Source organism: Procambarus clarkii, chromosome 77 (assembly GCF_040958095.1).
Source record: "Procambarus clarkii isolate CNS0578487 chromosome 77, FALCON_Pclarkii_2.0, whole genome shotgun sequence".
NCBI classification, from domain to species: Eukaryota; Metazoa; Arthropoda; class Malacostraca; order Decapoda; family Cambaridae; genus Procambarus; species Procambarus clarkii.
In genome coordinates this window covers 6,669,999-6,693,966 of record NC_091226.1, presented here as the reverse complement: position 1 = coordinate 6,693,966, position 23,968 = coordinate 6,669,999, and the positions used below count along the sequence as shown (strand labels likewise).

The window sequence follows — 23,968 nt, the reverse complement described above, 5'->3', positions numbered from 1 at the left end:
CTGCAGGCGCACCACGGCACTCGTCCTCCAACACGGCAAATGAATTTGCTGTCCTTAGGGCGTCTGTAGGCGGCCTTGTCAAGGTCTTCTTAAGACCCCTGTCCTTCACGACTCTCCACGATGAGGTCTCGTCATCACTGATCTCTTCCTTCGTTTCCTCCCGAAGTCTCCGCCGTCGTATCTCCTCCCACAGGGAATCCATCTCTGCTCTCAGAGCTCCAACCAGACTCACCAAATCCTTCACTAATCCTTCCATTATTGCAATAATAATGTTACTGCTGAGCTCCAACTAACACAACCTCTCACTGTGACAGCACCTGACTGACTGAACCTTTAACAATGGGTATAAATTGAATAAGTTTAGATTTAGGAAAGACTTGGGTAAATATTGGTTCGGTAACATGGTTGTTGATTTGTGGAACCAATTACAGAGTAACGTGGTGGAGGTGGGGTCCCTCGATTGTTTCAAGCGTGGGTTGGACATGTTTATGAGTGGGATTGGGTGGTTATAGATAGGAGCTGCCTCGTATGGGCCAATAGGCCTTCTGCAGTTACCTTGTTCTTATGTCCTTTTGTCCCCACCCACATAGACTTGTTCGGCTGGAGGCATATTGTTAAGTTCCTTTTGAGTAAATACAGATATAAAATATTTAAACTACTCATCTCTTCATCACTATCTGTTATTTGACCTGTCTTTAATGTTATTTTTAATGGGCCTATACTTTCCTTAATCTTTGTAAGGTATAACTAGAAAAACCCTTTAGGATTTGTCTTCGCTTGCTCTTCTATGCGAACTTCATAGTTTCTTTTGCTTTCCTTATCTCTATTTTTTGTATTTCTATCCAGTTGTACGAATTCCTGTTCTAAACTGACTGCCCCATTCTTAATCCTTTTGTTCCACGCTCTCTTTCTACCTATAAGGTTCTTCAGATCCTTTGTTATCCACTTTGGATCATTAGTATTCGATCTTTTCAATTTATATGGTATACGTCTTACCTGGGCTTTCCTTAGAATATTTTTAAATTGGTTATATTTTGAATCCACATCGAAAACCCCTTTTACGTCACCTATCGCTGGGTTCACGTCTAGCTCTAAGACCGGCCCACACCCCATACCCAAGACTTTCCAATCTATTTGACCCAAATAATTTCTTAGGCTATTGAAATCAGCTTTTCGAAAATCAGGCACTTTAACAGAATTTTCTCCTACAGATGTATTCCATTCAATGCTAAATCTGATTTCTTTATGATCACTGTTCCCTAGCTCACTCCATATTTCGATGTCCTTAATTTGTGTTTCCTTGTTAGTTAACACTAAATCTAAAATATTATCTTCCCGCGTTGGTTCCTTAATGTGTTACGTAAGAAAGCAATCGTCAATTAATTCTAGAAAATCTTCTGCTTCATTATTCCCTGTTTTGTTCAACCAGTTGATTCCACTAAAATTAAAGTCACCCATGAGATAAATACTGTTAGATCTAGATGCTCTAGATATTTCATCCCATAGATGCTTTGCTTCCATTCTGTCTAAATTTGGTGGCCTATATATAACTCCTATTATAATATTATTTGTTTTTTCGTTTAATTCTATCCAAATAGTTTCTGTGTGTGGCTCAGTTTTGATTTCCTCTTTGAAACTACATTTCAAATTGTCCCTAACATATATGGCTACTTCCCTTCCTCGTCTAATATATCTATTTGTGTGAAATAGTTTAAATCCATTTATTTGATATTCAGCTAATAGCTCTCTATTTTCTACATTCATTCATGTTTCGGTAAGTGCAATAATATCTATTTTTTTCTGTACAGACAAGAACATTTAAATATTTTTTTTTATTTCTTAGACTTCTAGTGTTAGTGTAAAATACCCTAAGTGAATTGTTATTTTGAGGCCCTTCTCTTTCCCTGATCTTTTTGCCAATTCTTTTCTCCCACAAACACATACTTTTATTACCTTCTTTCTCCAAATCAATTCCCATACCACTATCTACGATCAATATTTTTAACCCAAACAAACGCCTCTAACGACCGGTTCCAACGAATTCCCAACAACAACAACCCCAGCCCTCGATAGATGCACCCCATCACGAGCAAACATTTCATTTCTTCCATAGAAGTGTTCCCAGTTGTCTATGAAAGATATTGCATTTGATTTGCAATATCTTTCCAGCCGGCAATTGACACCAAGTGCCCTTGACATCCATTCATTTCCCACTCCCTTTCTTGGAAGAATGCCACATATGATCGGGATTCCTCCCTTGCTCCTAACTAATTCTATGGCTGTTTTATACCTCTGAATCAGTTCCTCACTCCTAACTCGACCAACATCATTTCCTCCCACGCTAATGGAAATAACGTGATTGTTCCCATTTCCAGCTATAATATCATTCATGTTGTTTATAATATCACCAATACCAGCTCCAGGATAGCAAACCCTTAACCTGTTCCCCCTATCTCTAGCACAAAACGTTCTATCCAAATACCTTATCTGGGAATCTCCCACAGCTAAAGTTCGCTTAGGTACTTCCTTTACTCCCTGAGGGGCCTGCACTTCGTTGCTCTTTGTTGCTTTCCATTTCGCGTGATCAGCAATCTCACCACAGCACTCGTTCTCCAATACGGCAAATGAATTAGAAGTTCTTAGGGCGTCTGTAGGCGGCTTTATCAAAGTCTTCTTAAGGCCCCTGTCCTTTACAACTATCCAAGACGAGGTCTTTTTACTACTGGTCTCCTCCTTCGTATCTTCTCGATTATGGACTTATGTTCTTTTGTGTGTGTGTGTGTGTGTGTGAGGAAAAACAAGAACAACGTACCTATATATGAGAGAGTAGTTATCAGAGGCATATTTTCGGAGCTGAGAGTTGGGTGAGAGGTTTCCAGGCAGAGGAGAGAGTCCCAGTGTAGCGGTAGAAGCCTCTCTCAGGGTTAAACACCAACTTGTTGCTCCCTGAGAACACACAAACATTGTACACAATTAATGCACTCTTTTAAAACTATTTAACATAACATACAAGCAATTAGAAATATAATTTGATACAGATTAAAACATTTTACAGTATAAGTTCTGATTAATAGAGTTCTTTCACACCACGAAACTCTCCTCCTTCAGTTACCTCTAACGTGAATATCACCCAGACAAGTGTTCCCGGGGCGGACACACGCGCGCACGCACGCTCACCTGATCCCCAACTTGACTACCAGGACGACAACTACTGTTACTACCAGGACGACAACTGCTGTTACTACCAGGACGCCAACTGCTGTTACTACCAGGACGACAACTACTGTTACTACCAGGACGACAGCTACTGTTACTACCAGGACGCCAACTGCTGTTACTACCAGGACGCCAACTGCTGTTACTACCAGGACGCCAACTGCTGTTACTACCAGGACCCCAACTACTGTTACTACCAGGACGACAGCTACTGTTACTACCAGGACCCCAACTACTGTTACTACCAGGACGACAGCTACTGTTACTACCAGGACCCCAACTACTGTTACTACCAGGACGACAGCTACTGTTACTACCAGGACGACAGCTACTGTTACTACCAGGACGACAACTACTGTTACTACCAGGACGACAACTACTGTTACTACCAGGACGACAACTACTGTTACTACCAGGACGACAACTACTGTTACTACCAGGACCCCAACTACTGTTACTACCAGGACGACAACTGCTGTTACTACCAGGACCCCAACTACTGTTACTACCAGGACCACAACTGCTGTTACTACCAGGACGACAACTACTGTTACTACCAGGACCCCAACTACTGTTACTACCAGGACCCCAACTACTGTTACTACCAGGACGACAACTACTGTTACTACCAGGACGCCAACTGCTGTTACTACCAGGACGACAGCTACTGTTACTACCAGGACGACAGCTACTGTTACTACCAGGACGACAACTGCTGTTACTACCAGGACGACAGCTACTGTTACTACCAGGACGACAGCTACTGTTACTACCAGGACACCAACTGTTACTACCAGGACACCAACTGTTACTACCAGGACGCCAACTACTGTTACTACCAGGACACCAACTGTTACTACCAGGACGCCAACTACTGTTACTACCAGGACCCCAACTACTGTTACTACCAGGACGACAGCTACTGTTACTACCAGTAAAACAGAAACAAGCAACAGTTAGTGGGCCAGCCAGAGGCTTAGGGCCCGCGCAGGAATATCCCTGCAAAAAAAAGAAGAAAAGTAGAATATATTGAAAGAATTGTTATATGTTTACGTGTTGATGTGTTGATTTGTGTTGCCGTGTTGATATGTGTGGACTTGTTGATATGTGTGGACGTGTTGATGTGTGTGGACTTGTTGATATGTGTGGACGTGTTGATGTGTGTGGACTTGTTGATATGTGTGGACGTGTTGATGTGTGTGGACTTGTTGATATGTGTGGACGTGTTGATGTGTGTGGACTTGTTGATGTGTGTGGACTTGTTGATGTGTGGACGTGTTGATGTGTGTGGACTTGTTGATATGTGAACGTGTTGATGTGTGTGGACTTGTTGATGTGTGTGGACTTGTTGATGTGTGGACGTGTTGATGTGTGTGGACTTGTTGATGTGTGGACGTGTTGATTTTTTATTCCTTTGCAGGGATATTCTTGCACGGGCCCTAAGCCTCTGGCTGGCCCACTAACTGTTGCTTGTTTCTGTTTTACTTGTAGGCGGAGTATGAGTATTTATGACTCGTATGGTCACTTCTGTAAGATTTTGTCTTATGTGTTTAACAACTTCTTCTGCTCTGCTGAATCTAACTTGAAATCTTAATGGGTTTGCAACTCTGCACTGTGTTAGATAATGTTCCAGTGGTCTGTTGGGCATTTCTCCACTGTGCTGACATTTCCTCTCATCTTCTGGAACCTGTAAGCATATTTCCCATGCACATGGGTATCCAAGCCTGATGCGATGTAAGTGTACTTCAGTTGTTCAACTGCTCCCTTTCATCAACATAAGTGGTTCGCAGTCGGTTGAATTCTTGTACCGACCCGCAGATCCTAATGTTGTAACTGCTGTTTTGTGGTCACTATACATCTTTTACATCGCTCTGTTTTTAATTACTTTCTTAATCTGTGATTGACTCTGTGGTATGTAATAGTAGTAGTAGGCATCCATTGTCTCAGGAGTGTTGCGCTCTGGTTGTTGGTCTGGAGTGGCCTCTCCAGGGTGCAAAGCCAGGGTAGGTTAATATGAAGGAGAAGGTGTTACCCAAGGCAGGTTCCCCCTCTCCACGGCGTTTCCAATGGAAATGTCTCCAATGGAAAGGCAAACGCCGATACGATTGGTTCCAGCGCCGTCGCAGGAACTATGAGTTCCGGGGATGACCTCGAAGTTGGTGAAAGAAGGCGCTGGGACTCCAAACCCGGAGACCGCCGTGGTCGGGGCAGGAGAAGAACGACCCCAGCCTGCCAGAGGCTGACCTGGCAGAGATCATCACAGCCCCCTTTCACCCGAGGCCGGCTTCCTTCATGACCCAGCAGAAGGAAAAGTGGTATATATTAAATGCAACAATTATTATAATAATAATAATAATATAAATAATTAATAATTATCATTCTTCCTTCTGCTTGGTCATGAAGGAAGCCGGCCTCGGGTGAAACAGGGCTGAAATGATCTCTGTCAGGAACCCGTAGGTGCGGGACCGGGACGTCCACCTCCTGGGGCTCGTGCGGCCCCCGGGCTCTGCTTCAGGAGGCTGGGGTCGTTCTTGCCCTGTTGATTTGGTATGTAAATGTCTACATTTCTTCTCTTAGTTGCAAGTTTTGCAGCTTCGTCTACAATGTGACGTGTTGATGTGTGGACGCGCTGATGTGTACTCACCTATTTGTGCTTGCGTTGGTTGAGCTTTGGCTCTTTGGTCCCGCCTCTCAACCGTCAAACAACAAATGTACAGATTCTTAAGCCTACTGGGCTCTGTCATATCTACATTTAAAACTGCGTATGAAAACAGCCTCCACCACATCACTGCCTAGTGCATTCCACCTGTTAACTACTCTGACACTGAAAAAGTTATTTCTAACATCCTTGTGGCTCATTTGAATACTCAGTTTCCACCTGTGTCCCCTTGTTCGCGTCCCCTCAGTGTTGAATAGTTTATCCTTGTCAACCCTGTCAATTCCCCTGAGGCTTTTGTAGGTAGTGATCATATCTCTCTTTACTCTTCTGTCTTCCAGTGTCGTAAGGTACATATCCCGCAGCCTTTCCTCGTAACTCATGCCTCTTAGTTCTGAGACTAGTCTAGTGGCATACCTCTGAACTATTTCCAGCTTCGTCTTGTGCTTGACACGGTACGGGCTCCATGCTGGGTCCGTATACTCCAGGATTAGTCTTATATATGTGGTATACAAGATTCTGAACGATTCCTTACACAGTTTCCTGAAGGCTGTTCTGATGTTAGCCAGCCTCGCATATGCCGCAGACGTAGTTCTTTTTATTTGGGCTTCAGGAGACAGGTTTGGTGTGATATCAACTCCTATATCTTTCTTTCTGTCCGTTTCAATAAATACTTCATCTCCTATTCTGTATCTGGTCTCCTGTTTCCACCGCCTAGTTTCATTACTTTGCATTTACTCGGGTTGAACTTTAGCAGCCATTTGTTGGACCATTCATTCAGTTTGTTAAGGTTATCTTGTAGCCTCCTACTATCATCCTCTGTTTCAATCCTCCTCATAATTTTTGCATCGTCAGCAGACCTTGAGAGGAACGAGTCTATACCCTCTGGGAGATCATTTACATGTACCAGAAACAGTATAGGGCCAAGGACTGACCCCTACGGGACTCCACGTGTGATGTCTCGCCAATCTGAGACCTCACCCCTCACACAGACTCGTTGTCTTCTGTTGCTTAGGTACTCCCTTATCCAATGGAGTACCTTCCTTTTCACTCCAGCCTGCATCTCCAGCTTTTTCACTAGTCTCTTGTGTGGTACTGTGTCAGCCTCTTGTCTGAAACTGTTGTGTGTGTGTGGACGTGTTGATGTACAGACGTGTTGATGTGTGTGGACGTGTTGATGTGTGTGGACGTGTTGATGTGTGTGGACGTGTTGATGTGTGTGGACGTGTTGATGTGTGTGGACGAGTTGATGTGTGTGGACGTGTTGATGTGCGTGGACGTGTTGATGTGTGTGGACGTGTTGATGTACAGACGTGTTGATGTACAGACGTGTTGATGTGTGTGGACGTGTTGATGTGTGTGGACGTGTTGATGTGTGTGGACGAGTTGATGTGTGTGGACGTGTTGATTTGTGTGAACGTGTTGATGTGTGTGGACGTGTTGATGTGTATGGACGTGTTGATGTGTGTGAACGTGTTGATGTGTGTGGACGTGTTGATGTGTGTGGACGTGTTGATGTGTGTGGACGTGTTGATGTGTGTGGACGTGTTGATGTGTGTGAACGTGTTGATGTGTGTGGACGTGTTGATGTGTGTGGACGTGTTGATGTGTGTGAACGTGTTGATGTGTGTGGACGTGTTGATGTGTGTGGACGTGTTGATGTGTGTGGACGTGTTGATGAGTATGGACGTGTTGATGTGTGTGGACGAGTTGATGAGTGTGGACGTGTTGATGTGCGTGGACATGTTGATGTGTGTGGACGTGTTGATGTACGGACGTGTTGATGTGTGTGGACGTGTTGATGAGTGTGGACGTGTTGATGTGTGTGGACGTGTTGATGTGTGTGGACGAGTTGATGTGTGTGGACTGTTGATGTGTGTGGACGTGTTGATGTCTGTGGACGTGTTGATGTGGGTGGACGTGTTGATGTGTGTGGACGTGTTGATGTGTGTGGACGTGTTGATGTACAGACGTGTTGATGTGTACTCACCTAGTTGTACTCACCTAGTTGTGCTTGCGGGGGTTGAGCTCTGGCTCTTTGGTCCCGCCTCTCAACCGTCAATCAACAGGTGTACAGGTTCCTGAGCCTATTGGGCTCTATCATATCTACACTTGAAACTGTGTATGGAGTCAGCCTCCACCACATTGCTTCCTAATGCATTCCATTTGTCAACTACTCTGACACTAAAAAAGTTCTTTCTATTATCTCTGTGGCTCATTTGGGCACTCAGTTTCCACCTGTGTCCCCTAGTGCGTGTGCCCCTTGTGTTAAATAGCCTGTCTTTATCTACCCTGTCGATTCCATTGAGAATCTTGAATGTGGTGATCATGTCCCCCCTAACTCTTCTGTCTTCCAACGAAGTGAGGTTCAATTCCCGTATTCTCTCCTCGTAGCTCATACCTTTCAGCTCGGGTACTAGTCTGGTGGCAAACCTTTGAACCTTTTCCAGTTTACTCTTATGCTTGACTAGATATGGACTCCATGCTGGAGCAGCATACTCCAGGATTGGTCTGACATATGTGGTATATAATGTTCTGAAAGATTCCTTACACAAGTTTCTAAAGGCCGTTCTTATGTTAGCCAACCTGGCATATGCTGCTGATGTTATTCTCTTGATATGAGCTTCAGGGGACAAATCTGACGTGATATCAACCCCCAGGTCTTTCTCTCTCTCTGACTCTTGAAGTATTTCATCTCCCAAGTGATACCTTGCATCTGGTCTCCTGCTTCCTACTCCTATCTTCATTACATTACATTTGCTTGGGTTAAACTCTAACATCCATTTGTTCGACCATTCCTGCAGCTTGTCCAGGTCTTCTTGAAGCCTCAAGCTGTCCTCCTCTGTCTTAATCCTTCTCATAATTTTGGCGTCGTCAGCAAACATTGAGAGGAATGAGTCTATACCCTCTGGGAGATCATTTACGTATATCAGAAACAGGATAGGTCCAAGCACAGAGCCCTGTGGGACTCCACTGGTGACTTCCCGCCATTCTGAGGTCTCACCCCTCACTATAACTCTCTGCTTCCTATTGTTTAGGTACTCCCTTATCCACTGGAGCGCCCTACCAGTTACTCCTGCCTGTTTCTCCAGCTTATGCATCAAACTTTTATGGGGTACTGTGTCAAAGGCTTTCCGACAGTCCAAAAAAATGCAGTCCGCCCATCCTTCTCTTTCTTGCTTAATCTTTGTCACCTGATCATAGAATTCTATCAAGCCTGTAAGGCAAGATTTACCCTCCCTGAACCCATGTTGATGGGTTGTCACGAAGTCTCTTCTCTCCAGATGTGTTACTAGGTTTTTTCTCACAATCTTCTCCATCACCTTGCATGGTATACAAGTTAAGGACACTGGCCTGTAGTTCAGTGCCTCTTGTCTGTCACCCTTTTTAAATATTGGTACTACATTAGCAGTCTTCCATACTTCTGGTAGGTCTCCCGTTTCCAGTGACCTACTATACACTATGGAGAGTGGCAAGCTAAGTGCTCCTGCACACTCTATCAATACCCATGGTGAGATTCCATCCGGCCCAACAGCTTTTCTCACATCCAGCTCCAATAGGTGCTTCTTGACCTCATCTCTTGTAATTTCGAGCCTTTCCAAGGTCACCTGGTTTGCTGCCACCTCTCCTAGCACCGTGACTTCTCCCTGTTCTATTGTAAAGACCTCCTGGAACCTTTTGTTGAGTTCTTCACACATCTCTTTGTCATTCTCTGTGTACCTGTCCTCGCCCACCCTAAGTTTCATCACCTGTTCCTTCACTGTTGTCTTTCTCCTGATGTGACTGTGTAGTAGCTTTGGTTCGGTCTTGGCTTTATTAGCTATATCATTTTCATACCTTTTCTCAGCTGCTCTTCTCACACTAACATACTCGTTCCTGGTTCTCTGGTATCTCTCTACTTTCTGGTGTTCTGTTATTACGGAAGTTCCTCCATGCCCTTTTGTTCAGCTCCTTTGCTTTCATACATTCCCTATTAAACCACGGATTCTTCCTTTGCTTCTCTGTTTTTTCCTGTTGGGCTGGGACAAACCTGCTTACAGCCTCCTGACATTTTTGGGTGACATAGTCCATCATGTCTTGTACAGACTTAGTTCCGAGTTCTGTGTCCCAATGTATATCCCATAGGAATTTATTCATCTCCTCGTAGTTTCCCTTTCGGTACGCCAGCCCTTTGTTTCCCAGTTCTTTTTTGGGGGTGATAATTCCTAGCTCAACCAGGTACTCAAAGCTCAATACACTATGATCACTCATTCCCAAGGGGGCTTCCAACTTAACTTCCCTTATATCCGACTCATTTAGGGTAAATATCAGATCAAGCAAGGCTGGTTCATCCCGTCCTCTCGTTCTTGTCGGTCCCTTGACGTGTGTGGACGTGTTGATGTGTGTGGACGTGTTGATGTGTGTGGACTGTTGATGTGTGGACGTGTTGATGTGTGTGGACGTGTTGATGTGTGTGGACTGTTGATGTGTGGACGTGTTGATGTGTGTGGACGTGTTGATGTGTGTGGACGTGTTGATATGTGTGGACGTGTTGATGTGTGTGGACGTGTTGATGTGTGTGGACGTGTTGATGTGTGTGGACGTGTTGATGTGTGTGGACGTGTTGATGTGTGTGGACGTGTTGATGTGTGTGGACTTGTTGATGTGTGTGTGGATGTGTTGATTTGTGTGGACGTGTTAATATGTGTGGACGTGTTGATGTACAGACGTGTTGATGTGTGTGGACGTGATGATGTGGGGACGTGTTGATGTGTAGACGTGTTAGTGAGTTTAAAAGTGTGAAGGAGGTGTTTGTGAACTTAAGTGTGGAAATATATCTTAAATGGAATATCTTTTGAAAATATATTGCTTTCAAATGTGGCTTCCAAGAGTTGGCGGGGAGGGGCTTGTGTTAGTCGGGAGAGGGGACTAGAGTTGGTTGGGAAAGGGGCAGGAGTTGGTCGGGGGAGGGTCTAAATTTGGTCGGGGATGGGTTACTGTTTGTCGTGGGAGGGGCTAGAGTTGGTCTGGGGAGGGGCTAGTGTAGGTTGGGGGAGGGGCTAGTGTTGGACGGGGGAGGGGCTAGAGTTGGTCGGGAGAGGGGGTAGTGTTGGTCGGGGGAGGGTTACCTTGTTGATAACTGGTTGATGGGGTTCTGGGAGTTCTACTCCCCAAGCCCGGCCCGAGGCTATGCTTGACTTGTGAGAGTTTGGTCCACCAGGCTGTTGCTTGGAGCAGCCCGCAGGCCCACATACCCACCACAGCCCGGTTGGTCCGGCACTACTTGGAGGAATAAATCTAGTTTCATCTAGAAGATGTCCACGGTTGTTCCTGCAATATTTCTTATGCTTGCTGGGAGGGTGTTGAACAACCGCGGACCTCTGATGTTTATACAGTGTTCTCTGATTGTGCCTATGGCACCCTTGCTCTTCACTGGTTCTATTCTGCATTTTCTTCCATATCGTTCACTCCAGTTCGTTGTTATTTTACTGTGTAAATTTGGTACTTGGCCCTCCAGTATCTTCCAGGTGTATATTATTTGATATCTCTCTCGTCTTCTTTCTAGTGAGTACATTTGGAGGGCTTTGAGACGATCCCAATAATTCAGGTGCTTTATTGCGTCTATGCGTGCCGTATATGTTCTCTGTATTCCCTCTATTTCAGCAATCTCTCCTGCTCTGAAGGGGGAAGTGAGTACTGAGCAGTACTCGAGACGGGACAACACAAGTGACTTGAAGAGTACAACCATAGTGATGGGATCCCTGGATTTGAAAGTTCTCGTAATCCATCCTATCATTTTTCTGGCTGTCGCAATATTTGCTTGGTTATGCTCCTTAAACGTTAGGTCGTCAGACATTATTATTCCCAAATCCTTTACATGCTGTTTTCCTACTATGGGTACATTTGATTGTGTTTTGTACTCTGTATTATGTTTAAGGTCCTCATTTTTACTGTACCTGAATACCTGGAATATACCACTGTTAAACATCATGTTATTTTCAGATGCCCAGTCGAAAACTTTATTAATATCAGCTTGAAGTTTTCCAATGTCTTTAGCCGAGGTAATTTTCATACTGATTTTTGTGTCATCTGCAAAGGATGATACGAAGCTGTGACTTATATTTTTGTCTATATCTGATATGAGAATAAGTAAAAGCAGCGGTGCAAGGACTGTACCCTGAGGTACAGAGCTTTTAACTGCACTTGGACTAGATTTTATATGGTTGACCGTTACTCGCTAAGTCCTGTTTGACAGAAAACTGAGTATCTAGCGTCCTACTTTACCAGTTATTCCCATTGACTTCATTTTGTGTGCTATCACGCCATGGTCACATTTATCGAAAGCCTTTGCGAAGTCCGTGTATATCACATCAGCATTCTGTTTTTCTTCTAATGCCTCAGTGACTTTGTCGTAGTGCTCAAGTAGCTGTGAGAGGCACGATCTTCCCACTCGAAATCCATGTTGGCCTGGATTGTGGAGGTCATTGGTCTCCATGAAATTAGTGACCTGACTCCTGATCACTCTCTCAAATACTTTTATTATGTGCGATGTTAGTGCAACTGGTCTATAATTCTTTGCCAATGCTTTGCTCCCTCCCTTGTGTAGAGGGGCTATGCCTGTTACTTTAAGTGCATCTGGTATCTCTCCCGTGTCCAAGCTCTTCCTCCACACTATACTGAGTGCCTGTGCTACCGGCACTTTGCATTTCTTATAAATATAAATATTGAATTCCATGAGTCTGGACCTGGGGCCGAGTGCATGGGCATGTTTTCAACTTCTCTTTCAAAATTTAGTGCGCTCGTGTTGATATCAGTTATATTTACAGGGGTTTGAATATCCCGCATAAAGAAATTGTCTGGATCTTCCACTTTCATGTTTTTTAATGGAGTGCTAAACATGTCCTCATACTGTTTTTTTAGGATTTCACTAATTTCTTTGTCATCCTCCGTGTATGAACCTTCACTTGTACGAATAGGTCCAATACTGGCAGTGGTTTTTGCTTTTGATTTCGCATATGTGAAGAAGTATTTTGGATTTTTCTTTATTTCCTGAATTGCTTTCTGTTCTAACTGCCTTTCTTCAGTTTCATATGAGTGTTTCAATTTCCGTTCGATTTCTTCAATGTCCCTGTTTAAATTATTCCTTCTTTGACGGGAAATTTCGTGTCTGCATAAGCAGTTCCGTTATTTTTTTCCTGCGTTTATAGTGTCGTCTGCGTTCGCTTTCTACGTTGGATCTCTTTCTGGCTTTCTTCAAAGGAATGTGTTTCTGACAGACTTGATACGCTTCCGAAGTCAGTTTTTCTATTCCTTCTGTAGGACTTGTATTAGAACAGTTTCCCATGGAATGTTTGTAAGTTCCCTGTTTATTATTTCCCAGTCTATCCTTTTATTATTAAAATAGAATTTACTAAATAGCCCCTCTCGCTTTATCAACGTTTTAGGTCTATTATGAGTATTGATGGTCGTTTGCACTTCAATGATCTTGTGATCTGAGTATGTGGTATCTGATATCGTAATGTCTCTGATAATGTTATCATTGTTCGTAAAGACCAGATCTAGAATATTTTCATTTCTCGTTGGCTCCGATATCTGCTGATTGAGTGAAAATTTGTGTTAGTTTTGTAAGGGCTTGTATTAGTCGGAGAAGGGGCAGGTTTCCGTCAGGGGAAGGGGCAAGTGTTTGTCGGGGGATGTACACGTGTTAGTCTGATGACGGGAAAGTGTTGGTCGGGGGAGGGACAAATATTGGTTGGGGAAGGGACTAGTGTTAGTCGGGGGAGGTGCTGGTGTTGGTCGGGGAGATGGGCAAGTGTTGGACTGGGGATAGGCATGTGTTAGTCGGGGGAGGAGTTAGTGTTGGTCGGTGGAGGGGCAAGTGTTGGTCGGTGGAGGGGCAAGTGTTGGTCGGTGGAGGGGCAAGTGTTGGTCGGTGGAGGGGCAAGTGTTGGTCGGTGGAGGGGCAAGTGTTGGTCGGTGGAGGGGCAAGTGTTGGTCGGTGGAGGAGTTAGTGTTGGTCGGTGGAGGAGTTAGTGTTGGTCGGTGGAGGGGCAAGTGTTGGTCGGTGGAGGGGCAAGTGTTGGTCGGTGGAGGGGCAAGTGTTGGTCGGTGGAGGGGAAAGTGTTGGTCGGTGAAGGGGCAAGTGTTGGTCGGTGGAGGGGCAAGTGTTGGTCGGTGGAGGGGCAAGTGTTGGTCGGTGGAGGGGCAAGTGTTGGTCGGTGGAGGGGAAAGTGTTGGTCGGTGGAGGGGAAAGTGTTGGTCGGTGGAGGGGTAAGTGTTGGTCGGTGGAGGGGAAAGTGTTGGTCGGTGGAGGGGTAAGTGTTGGTCGGTGGAGGGGCAAGTGTTGGTCGGTGGAGGGGTAAGTGTTGGTCGGTGGAGGGGTAAGTGTTGGTCGGTGGAGGGGCAAGTGTTGGTCGGTGGAGAGGCAAGTGTTGGTCGGTGGAGGTGCAAGTGTTGGTCGGTGGAGGGGCAAGTGTTGGTCGGTGGAGGGGCAAGTGTTGGTCGGTGGAGGGGCAAGTGTTGGTCGGTGGAGGGGCAAGTGTTGGTCGGTGGAGGGGTAAGTGTTGGTCGGTGGAGGGGCAAGTGTTGGTCGGTGGAGGGGCAAGTGTTGGTCGGTGGAGGGGCAAGTGTTGGTCGGTGGAGGGGCAAGTGTTGGTCGGTGGAGGGGCAAGTGTTGGTCGGTGGAGGGGCAAGTGTTGGTCGGTGGAGGGGCAAGTGTTGGTCGGTGGAGGGGCAAGTGTTGGTCGGTGGAGGGGCAAGTGTTGGTCGGTGAAGGGGCAAGTGTTGGTCGGTGGAGGGGCAAGTGTTGGTCGGTGGAGGGGCAAGTGTTGGTCGGTGGAGGGGCAAGTGTTGGTCGGTGGAGGGGCAAGTGTTGGTCGGTGGAGGGGCAAGTGTTTGTCGGTGGAGGGGCAAGTGTTGGTCGGTGGAGGGGCAAGTGTTGGTCGGTGGAAGGGCAAGTGTGGGTCGGTGGAGGGGCAAGTGTTGGTCGGTGGAGGGGCAAGTGTTGGTCGGTGGAGGGGCAAGTGTTGGTCGGTGGAAGGGCAAGTGTTGGTCGGTGGAAGGGCAAGTGTTGGTCGGTGGAAGGGCAAGTGTTGGTCGGTGGAGGGGCAAGTGTTGGTCGGTGGAGGGGCAAGTGTTGGTCGGTGGAGGGGCAAGTGTTGGTCGGTGGAAGGGCAAGTGTTGGTCGGTGGAAGGGCAAGTGTTGGTCGGTGGAGGGGCAAGTGTTGGTCGGTGGAGGGGCAAGTGTTGGTCGGTGGAGGGGCAAGTGTTGGTCGGTGGAGGGGCAAGTGTTTGTCGAGGGTGTTGGAAATTTCCAACATCCAAATGCTAACCCCTAGTGCAATATTATAAATTTATTGCACCCAGGAATATAATTTACAATACTACTAACCAAGAGTGTAGCAATATTAACTTTATTATATTGAGGAGTAGTAATGCCAGCTTTCTCCTAGAATTCATGCCTGGGATTGCATCTGTTAACCAGCCCGGGAGAATAAATTCCACATATTTACCAATCGAATTTAATCCAGCCTAAACTTGCAGAGTTTATTAATTAAAGAATATAAATCATGAATAGATTTATTTCTAGTAGCACATTATATAGCTGATTACTGGAAATAGTTTTATACAGCTGTGATCAGCTGACGGGTAAACAAAACGATGAACTGAATTTCCACTACGAATATATCTCGTCTATCTAACGTCATTAAGTTAAATGATTTGCACGGTGAGAAACAATCTGCTGTTATATAAAGCACGTTATTATGGCGTAAATTATCGTCAGCAATGTTTCCATTCATTCGGAACATTGAATAAAATATTGCGAATTAATACCAAAGTTTCCAACATTCGGCGTTAGGTGGCCCGCGCGACACTTGTGAGTAGGAGACTTGGGAGAGACAGCCGCCATTACAGTTGGTCTTCTGAAGCTGATCTTTATCATCGATCAAATGGAGGAGCATTTATTCAATAACGAGCTTCAGATCGATTCGACAGCTCCCATATGTTAGAGACACCATGTCCGGCAAGGCAGAGTACCACTGATTTGCTAATTTGGCCATTTTTATAATCTTGTTGTTGTCTTGCCATTATGCAGTTTAACAACCCCATAACTCCCGTGAGTGGTATTCTTATTCCCTATTCACTTAGATTTCATGAGTAAATATATAGATGTATTTCTTTACGTGGAAATTACAAGTGATTCATAGTTCAGCATGAAGCTACTGCAAGGGAGACGTAATTCAGCCGGTAGAGTCACGTGTCGCCAGAGATTCCCAATTCGGAAAGGATTAGACTGGTTATAAGGGCTGCTGGGCGCAATCTTCGTTCCACATTGGCAGCTAAGCCTTTAATCGTTTCCATTCAGTAGTTAGTTTATTTATCTGTGCATTAATTAATTATGATGATAAATTTATATTTTTCTCTACTATATATAGACTAATATTATAGAATTTACTCTCCAAAAGATGCGTAAGGGAATTTCTCTATTTAAATTGAAGTTTTGCAGTCCACTTATCTTAATTAATTTCTTTGAATTAATTATCAAGATATTATTTGAGATCCATAGATCACTGGTATCAGTACCAACCTCCTTCATGGTCCTAATAAATTTCTGAATAATATTATATGTTAGAGTGAATTTCCCCACATCTTTTATGGTTGACTTCGAACCGGATTGATCAACATTTTAATATAAATTACTGATTTATATAATCAGTATAATTCAACTAACAAATTACTAACACTGATAATATTATACTCTTAATTAAGAATTATTGTTAGGAGCTAGGCTATACAATTAATAATGTTACGGCTGTCAGCAGACTGCCATTCATATTGCCTAACTCCATTTTTTACAACTACAGTTTAATTAAACATTACCACCCCTACTAGGCTAAAGCATAAATATAAATATGTATGAAGTGGCTTTAGTGGGCCATAGTCAGTTGCCCACAACATTGAGTCCCATACCTCACACTGAAGTGAGAATATTCAGATCTTCTTGAGCAGCAGCTCACAGTTTTATTAATAACCCTGTGTTAACATCCGTATTAGACTGGCCACACCATTTAACAATTATTTATCAAGGTGGTAACGACATTCAACCAACTCGGCACCCAGCTGATATCTTTTATATAAATAAAAATGTAAATGTTCGTTTTTGTTCAAAATCGCTAATCTCCGAAAGTTCTTCACCGATTGCCTTGAAATTTTCACACAACGTTCCCTTTGCATCCAAGCGGGTTTTTATATACGTCCTATATAGATGTCACGTCTGTGACTGGAAAAAAACATATTTTTTTTAAAAGCTTGTTTTTCGGGTGTTTTTCATGTGAGGGAAATCTTTGAAACCTCTTTACCGATTGCTTTGAAATTTTGATACAACTATGCATTCGATTCGGCGAGTGTTTTTATGTAGCTATTATATACATGCCTCGCCTGTGACAGGAAAAAACACGTTTTTTTTTTTAAACAGTGCCATCTGTAGGACATAAGAGCAACACACGCTGTAATCTCCAAAAGTTCTTGACCGATTGCTTTAAAATTTTGACACACAGTTCCATTCGAATACGTGCATGTTTTTATATACCAACTATTTAGATGCCACACCTGTGAAAAGGTAAAAACATGCATTTTTAAAAAAAACAGCTCCATCTGTTGTACGTAAGAGCAACCCACGATATACAAAATATGTTACGATTCCATCTCAGTGTTTCCGATTGCATTGATAAATTGAATTTTCATAGATTTTTATTTATTTTTATTTAATTATTTTGTATGACGTTGCGTTTGAATTGAGCTGTGTTGTTTACCAGACTGTTCATTTCGTGGGTACAGCTTATTTGTTTCTTTTTTCATTGTTTTTATGTCTTTTTTAACTGTTCTTATTTTTCAGTGCGAGATTGAGAGAGTGTCAAGTGATCTGCGTTTGAATTTAAATATTTCGTTAGTATTTTTTGTTTTTGTTTTGAAAACCAGAAAATGGGCAACACGTTTATTTCACAGCTGCAAATGTGCAACAAACAGCTATGAATCCACCGGCTACAACGTTAACTGCTTTCTTCACGTTATGTCAAAATGACGCCTTTGCAAAAACACTGCTGTATTCGGAAGTGCCTATGTATTACACATGGAATGCCAGTAGAAAATCATTTGAACAACGCAAACAAGGAGAGCGAGTCGACGGACAACTTGGCATATTTAAATAAACTACGATAGGCAGACTACACCGTGCATCCCAATCAGGATGAAAGCTTCTTTCTTCGCATGCTGTTGGTAAATGTGCCTAGTCCAACGTCTTTCCAGCCAATGGGATATGTCAACGGCGTAACACATGCCACTTTCCGTAGTGCATGTCAAGCTGTCAAGCTCTGAATTTATTGGAGAACGACCGACATTGGGATGTATGCATTAATGACGCGTCCAACACGTCACATCCAAATCAAATTCGTGCATTGTTTGCAATCATATTGACCACCTGTTCTCCTTCATCTCCAACACAGTTATGGGGGAAATATAAATTTCCTAAATTTTCCATGGCTGAAGATATTTTCTGTCGAATACAAAGGAAAATTCAAATATGAACATGGATTTCACAGCAGAAATCTACAACCCTAGTGACGTACTCACACGTCCTGGTAGTTGTCACAGATGACCAAGTAACTCCTTGCTATATTTCTCCACGTCAGAGCATGAATATAAATGATTTCATTCATGTTTTAAAAATTACGAAATTTACGTTCTTCTAATGACAAAAATGTGTATACATATTTTTTGTTTTGTTTTATGTTCTTTTTTTCATTTTGTTCGGCTGAATTCTCAAAATACTTGGGGTCCATTAACTTTTTGAAAGTGGTGTAATGGGGGAAAGAAGTAGATTCTTGAAAGTGTACAAACCATTGGAGGTGCCGTGGACATGAAGAGAGGAGTTGCCTCACCTTTGAAGGTGAAGGGGGAGCACCTTGCGTCAGGCGGCTGCTTCATCTGGTCGCAGGCCGGAACAGGGACTCACGCAGCTGTCACAACATATTGATTGGTGCTAGAATGTGCTTCAAGTCTTATCATTCAGCAATTTTAATATTTATAACAGACCTACTGAATATTATCATGTGGCAGCATTAAGCATCTTCAGTTGTATGATGATAAAAATGTGGAGATCTCTCATTAGCTACAGAACAGTCCACTCTCAATACTAGGTCTTTGTACTCTAACAACAGGTCTGGCTACTCTCACAAACAACAGGTCTGGCTACTCTCACTAACAACAGATCTCGTTACTCTCACTAACAGCAGGTCTGGCTACTCTCACTAACAACAGACCTGGCTACTCTCACTAACAACAGACCTGGCAACTCTCACTAACAACAGACCTGGCAGCTCTCACTAACAACAGACCTGGCTACTCTCACTAACACCAGGTCTGGCAACTCTCACTAACAACAGGTCTGGCTTCTCCCACAAACAACAGATCTGGTTACTCACTAACAACAGATCTGGCTACTCTCACAAACAACAGATCTGGTTACTCACTAACAACAGATCTGGCTCCTCTCACTAACAACAGATCTGGCAACTCTCACTAACAACAGATCTGGCTACTCCAACTAACAACAGATCTGGCTACTCTCACTAACAACAGATCTGACTACTCTCACTAACAACAGATCTGGCAACTCTCACTAACAACAGATCTGGCTACTCTCACTAACAACAGATCTGGCTACTCTCACTAACAACAGATCTGGCAACTCTCACTAACAACAGATCTGGCTACTCTCAATAACAACAGATCTGGCAACTCTCACTAACAACAGATCTGGCAACTCTCACTAACAACAGATCTGGCTACTCTCACTAACAACAGATCTGGCAACTCTCACTAACAACAGATCTGGCAACTCTCACTAACAACAGATCTGGCAACTCTCACTAACAACAGATCTGGCAACTCTCACTAACAATAGATCTGGCTACTCTCACTAACAACAGGTCTGGCTATTCTCAATAACAACAGATCTGGCAACTCTCACTAACAACAGATCTGGCTACTCTCACTAACAACAGGTCTGGCTATTCTCACTAACAAGAGATCTGGCAACTCTCACTAACAACAGATCTCGCTACTCTCACTAACAACAGGTCTGGCTATTCTCACTAACAACAGATCTGGCAACTCTCACTAACAACAGATCTGGCAACTCTCACTAACAACAGATCTGGCAACTCTCACTAACAACAGATCTGGCTACTCTCACTAACAACAGATCCGGCTACTCTCACTAACAAGAGGTCTGGCTATTCTCACTAACAACAGATCTGGCAACTCTCACTAACAACAGATCTGGCTACTCTCACTAACAACAGATCTGGCAACTCTCACTAACAACAGATCTGGCTACTCTCACTAACAACAGATCTGGCTACTCTCACTAACAACAGATCTGGCAACTCTCACTAACAACAGATCTGGCTACTCTCACTAACAACAGATCTGGTCACTCTCACTAACAACAGATCTGGCTACTCTCACTAACAACAGGTCTGGCTATTCTCACTAACAACAGATCTGGCCACTCTCACTAACAACAGATCTGGCTACTCTCACTAACAACAGGTCTGGCTACTCTCACTAACAACAGATCTGGCAAATCTCACTAACAACAGATCTGGCTACTCTCACTAACAACAGATCTGGCTACTCTCACTAACAACAGATCTGGCAACTCTCACTAACAACAGATCTGGCTACTCTCACTAACAACAGATCTGGCAACTCTCACTAACAACAGATCTGGCTACTCTCACTAACAACAGATCTGGCTACTCTCACTAACAACAGATCTGACAACTCTCACTAACAACAGATCTGGCTACTCTCACTAACAACAGATCTGGCAACTCTTACTAACAACAGATCTGGCTACTCTCACTAACAACAGATCTGGCAACTCTCACTAACAACAGATCTGGCAACCCTCACTAACAACAGATCTGGCTACTCTCACTAACAACAGGTCTGGCTATTCTCACTAACAACAGATCTGGCAACTCTCACTAACAACAGATCTGGCTACTCTCACTAACAACAGGTCTGGCTACTCTCACTAACAACAGGTCTGGCTACTCTCACTAACAACAGATCTGGCAACTCTCACTAATAACAGATCTGGCAACTCTCACTAACAACAGATCTGGCTACTCTCACTAACAACAGATCTGGCAACTCTCACTAACAACAGATCTGGCTACTCTCACTAACAACAGATCTGGCAACTCACACTAACAACAGATCTGGCTACTCTCACTAACAACAGATCTGGCAACTCTTACTAACAACAGATCTGGCTACTCTCACTAGCAACAGATCTGACAACTCTCACTAACAACAGATCTGGCAACTCTCACTAACAACAGATCTGGCTACTCTCACTAACAACAGGTCTGGCTATTCTCACTAACAACAGATCTGGCAACTCTCACTAACAACAGATCTGGCTACTCTCACTAACAACAGGTCTGGCTACTCTCACTAACAACAGGTCTGGCTACTCTCACTAACAACAGATCTGGCAACTCTCACTAACAACAATTCTGGCAACTCTCACTAACAACAGATCTGGCTACTCTCACTAACAACAGATCTGGCAACTCTCACTAACAACAGACCTGGCTACTCTCACTAACAACAGGTCTGGCTATTCTCACTAACAACAGATCTGGCAACTCTCACTAACAACAGATCTGGCAACTCTCACTAACAACAGATCTGGCTACTCTCACTAACAACAGGTCTGGCTACTCTCACTAACAACAGGTCTGGCTACTCTCACTAACAACAGGTCTGGCTACTCTCACTAACAACAGGTTTGGCTATTCTCACTAACAACAGATCTGGCAACTCTCACTAACAACAGGTCTGGCTACTCTCACTAACAACAGGTCTGGCTACTCTCACTAACAACAGGTCTGGCTACTCTCACTAACAACAGGTCTGGCTACTCTCACTAACAACAGGTCTGGCTATTCTCACTAACAACAGGTCTGGCTACTCTCACTAACAACAGATCTGGCAACTCTCACTAACAACAGATCTGGCTACTCTCACTAACAACAGGTCTGGCTACTCTCACTAACAACAGGTCTGGCTACTCTCACTAACAACAGGTCTGGCTACTCTCACTAACAACAGGTCTGGCTATTCTCACTAACAACAGATCTGGCTACTCTCACTAACAACAGGTCTGGCTACTCTCACTAACAACAGGTCTGGCTACTCTCACTAACAACAGGTCTGGCTACTCTCACTAACAACAGGTCTGGCTACTCTCACTAACAACAGGTCTGGCTATTCTCACTAACAACAGGTCTGGCTACTCTCACTAACAACAGATCTGGCAACTCTCACTAACAACAGGTCTGGCTACTCTCACTAACAAGAGATCTGGCTATTCTCACTAACAACAGATCTGGCAACTCTCACTAACAACAGGTCTGGCTACTCTCACTAACAACAGATCTGGCAACTCTCACTAACAACAGATCTGGCAACTCTCACTAACAACAGGTCTGGCTACTCTCACTAACAACAGGTCTGGCTACTCTCACTAACAACAGATTTGGCTACTCTCACTAACAACAGGTCTGGCTACTCTCACTAACAACAGATCTGGCAACTCTCACTAACAACAGATCTGGCTACTCTCACTAACAACAGATCTGGCAACTCTCACTAACAACAGATCTGGCTACTCTCACTAATAACAGGTCTGGCTATTCTCACTAACAACAGATCTGGCTACTCTCACTAACAACAGATCTGGCTACTCTCACTAACAACAGATCTGGCAACTCTCACTAACAACAGATCTGGCTACTCTCACTAACAACAGGTCTGGCTATTCTCACTAACAACAGATCTGGCAACTCTCACTAACAACAGATCTGGCTACTCTCACTAACAACAGATCTGGCAACTCTCACTAACAACAGTTCTGGCTACTCTCACTAACAACAGGTCTGGCTATTCTCACTAACAACAGATCTGGCTACTCTCACTAACAACAGATCTGGCTACTCTCACTAACAACAGGTCTGGCTACTCTCACTAACAACAGGTCTGGCTACTCTCACTAACAACAGATCTGGCAACTCTCACTAACAACAGATCTGGCAACTCTCACTAACAACAGATCTGGCTACTCTCACTAACAACAGATCTTGCAACTCTCACTAACAACAGACCTGGCTACTCTCACTAACAACAGGTCTGGCTATTCTCACTAACAACAGATCTGGCAACTCTCACTAACAACAGATCTGGCAACTCTCACTAACAACAGATCTGGCTACTCTCACTAACAACAGGTCTGGCTACTCTCACTAACAACAGGTCTGGCTACTCTCACTAACAACAGGTCTGGCTACTCTCACTAACAACAGGTTTGGCTATTCTCACTAACAACAGATCTGGCAACTCTCACTAACAACAGGTCTGGCTACTCTCACTAACAACAGGTCTGGCTACTCTCACTAACAACAGGTCTGGCTACTCTCACTAACAACAGGTCTGGCTACTCTCACTAACAACAGGTCTGGCTATTCTCACTAACAACAGGTCTGGCTACTCTCACTAACAACAGATCTGGCAACTCTCACTAACAACAGATCTGGCTACTCTCACTAACAACAGGTCTGGCTACTCTCACTAACAACAGGTCTGGCTACTCTCACTAACAACAGGTCTGGCTACTCTCACTAACAACAGGTCTGGCTATTCTCACTAACAACAGATCTGGCTACTCTCACTAACAACAGGTCTGGCTACTCTCACTAACAACAGGTCTGGCTACTCTCACTAACAACAGATCTGGCTACTCTCACTAACAACAGATCTGGCAACTCTCACTAACAACAGATCTGGCTACTCTCACTAATAACAGGTCTGGCTATTCTCACTAACAACAGATCTGGCTACTCTCACTAACAACAGATCTGGCTACTCTCACTAACAACAGATCTGGCAACTCTCACTAACAACAGATCTGGCTACTCTCACTAACAACAGGTCTGGCTATTCTCACTAACAACAGATCTGGCAACTCTCACTAACAACAGATCT

The 23,968-nt window shown here is 44.0% G+C and overlaps 1 pseudogene; it reads right to left on the bottom strand.

Moving 5' to 3' along the window:
• Positions 1 to 23,968, bottom strand: part of LOC138357297 (uncharacterized) — a 130,356-nt pseudogene that overhangs the window by 89,831 nt on the left and 16,557 nt on the right.